Raw genomic sequence first — 2,853 nt, 5'->3', positions numbered from 1 at the left:
TAAGTAGGTATTTCAATAACCTAGTTATCTGATGGATTTTGTCTGCTCCCTAGCTCCGATGCACAGAAAAAAAAAGCACCTTTGTCAATATTTGATACGGTTCCTAGGAATTATGCGTCAAAGTTAACACCTAGCTGAATAATGATTTAATTAATCTTAACCTGTTATCTCAATCTGACAGGGCAAAAACGAATCTGTTACAAATCAAGGTTTCATTTAAGAGTTTATTTTTGGCTAATGACTTGTATGCACAAGGCTGGAGTTGATTATAGGATTGTTTAATTTTGCAAATTTACACTCCCATTGCATGACATCATTTTGCCCTTTCCCCTATTCTATTGTAGTTGGGTTTACTTCATACTCATCAGACCGGTAATAGTATATTTATTTCATTTCGGATTATATAGTTCTTTTGGCTTTCATATTAAAACAATTAGAATGTTGCTTGATATTTTAAGTGATCTAATCCATAATTATCTTGGTATTTTAACAAATGGTTATGAAAAATTGTCTTTAGGTTCCAAATTCTTTGGTAGCATCATTGAGGCTCTGGCTCAGTATACTTGTTAAGCAGAATATGAGTATTATACTTCAGTCTTTACTCTTTAGGCACATTTTTAAATATTATTGACTAATTGTTGGATAAAAACAATAAATCGTGTTGATCCTGTAACATTGCTCCAAACATTGTTTACTTATTTTTCTTTCATTAGAATTAGAATTTATAATATTCAAATCAACATAATATTGGCCAAGTTCAGCACCACTAATATCTATGACAACCAAGTCTTAAAACAATTTTTTTCAAGAAATAAATAGAAAACATTCCTGTTCCTAGTGCTTTACACTTAATTAAATTGAGGAAATTAAATACCAAAGCACGTAAAAAAAAAGACATTATCATCACATCAAAATGTCAGACACCAAACCTCAATCCGAGGAGGTGGAATGCATAGACTAATAGTTTAAAACATTCAAAATTCTCTCCAACTTTCTGCCTGTTGAAATTAGCATCTGTTGCCTGAATCACTAAATGAAGAAAAAAAAATGTGTGGCAAATCAAGAATCATAGTGGAAAATGATGAGAACTGTGTCTTAGTGTCACCTAAATAATTCAGTCAACAACAGCTACTAATATTCAAGGAAATGCATATTACACACCTTTCCCTTCTTGTGAGAGGGTAGACTTCTGTGTTCAATCATCTCGAGGTAACTTGTCAACATTAGTTTCATGAGGAATGGAGATAACAGATGAACCTTCATGTTTTTCAATTCGAAATACTTCATAAGGTGCAACCTGTTGAGAAAATAAATAAATAATAATTTGCTAACTTACTCATTAAACTAAAGCATATGAATACAGATAATTGTAGGACATACCTTGGTTGTGAAACCATTAGCCCAATTCACCTCCATGTTACCATCTTCGAAACCAGTAACATTCCCAACACATCACAGGAAAGGATTATCAGGGAACTCATCTACACAATGAACTTGGTTCCCATCTTCAAGAGAAGCCTCCGCCTTCAAGTCAGTCACTGACTTGCCATTATCTTACACAAGAAATTAAGTAAGTATTTCATGAATCAGTTTAACATGAAACCAACCCTTGAAACTATCTAACTAATACAAGGTTAGCATTGGCTGACGGCTCTGTGAGTTATGGTTAACAGATTGGCTTAGAGCATGAGAGAGATTTGCTCTCGGTATAGGTAAGAATTTCTCTGACTCACTATCTCAGATTTTAGAACTATATCAGATTGAAAAAACAAAAAATCATGAAAATTTTCAGAACAATATCAAATCAATAACAAAATTTCCAAACAATATCAAATCAATAACAAATAAATTCAGAGCTGTATCATAATTCAGGCAAATCAAATTCATGAAAAATAAGTTATCTAAAACAAACCTCAGGAGGGCAGTTCCAGAACTGTTTTGCTAGAAAAAGGGAGTTGAGGGAAGGGCGAAAGCGAGTCGGCTGCTTGAGGGTGAGAACACGGCGAGCGTACGGCTTCTTCGACGGTGAGAACAAAGGTTGGGGACTGGGGGGCACTAGTGAGTAAAGCCCGCCTTCTTGGTGTTATCATCGTGAGTAAAGCTCAAGCTCTGAACTCTGAATGGGGATGATTGATTTTGAGTCTGAGCAAGCCGTGAGACAGCTACTATCATTTGAGCCGCAAACACAATATCACCAAAACAAATGGAGTGGTCTGGGTGCTCTACAAGTTCGTAGGCGCTCACAGTCTTCTCCGTTTTTTTCTCCAGCAAAATTATCTTTATTGGAAATGGAAACAGCTTTCCATTGTACAGAGTTGAGTTGATTTTTTCTTTCAATTTCAGAGAAATGGGAGTGGGGTGAATTGAGTTTCTACACAATGATAAAAATATAATTTTATTTTTTAATATTTATAAAAATTATATATTTATCCTTCTTATAAAAATATTTAATTATAAAATTACCCTACTTTAGTTAAGATATTAATTCTTATTGAGTTAAATTAACTCAAACTAAAACTAAGCATCCAATTAAAACATGCCACGTCACGAGAGATAATTTATATGTTGAAATAGAGAGGATTGGGTAGAACTCACCTAAATAATATTCTGTACTGAAAATACTAATGTTACATATTCTAGTATTAATATACATATCTTTCTTTTTTTTGAATATTTTAAAAAAAAATATTTTTTTTAATTATACAAAAATTAATATTTAATGACTAAAATCTACTCATTATTAATCATTATAATAAATCTAATTACTTTTTTTATTATATATCAACCTTAATTAATATACTTTACAAATAAAATATATAAATTTTATTGTTTAAATTAATTAGTCAAATATTC

The 2,853-nt window shown here is 32.0% G+C and overlaps 1 long non-coding RNA gene across 1 annotated transcript; it reads right to left on the bottom strand.

Annotated features, from left to right (window-relative positions):
• Positions 1-789: 789 nt before the first annotated feature.
• Positions 790-2,312, bottom strand: LOC140182546 (uncharacterized). Its single transcript, XR_011878339.1, has 4 exons — positions 1,913-2,312; positions 1,381-1,553; positions 1,162-1,297; positions 790-1,029 (listed from the first exon to the last, which is right to left on the bottom strand). It is a non-coding gene; the product is annotated as an uncharacterized lncRNA (long non-coding RNA).
• Positions 2,313-2,853: the final 541 nt, after the last annotated feature.

This window comes from Arachis hypogaea, chromosome 3 (assembly GCF_003086295.3).
Source record: "Arachis hypogaea cultivar Tifrunner chromosome 3, arahy.Tifrunner.gnm2.J5K5, whole genome shotgun sequence".
Lineage (NCBI taxonomy): Eukaryota > Viridiplantae > Streptophyta > Magnoliopsida > Fabales > Fabaceae > Arachis > Arachis hypogaea.
Note: the sequence above shows the minus strand (reverse complement) of the source record. Positions and strands in the feature narration are given on the sequence as shown.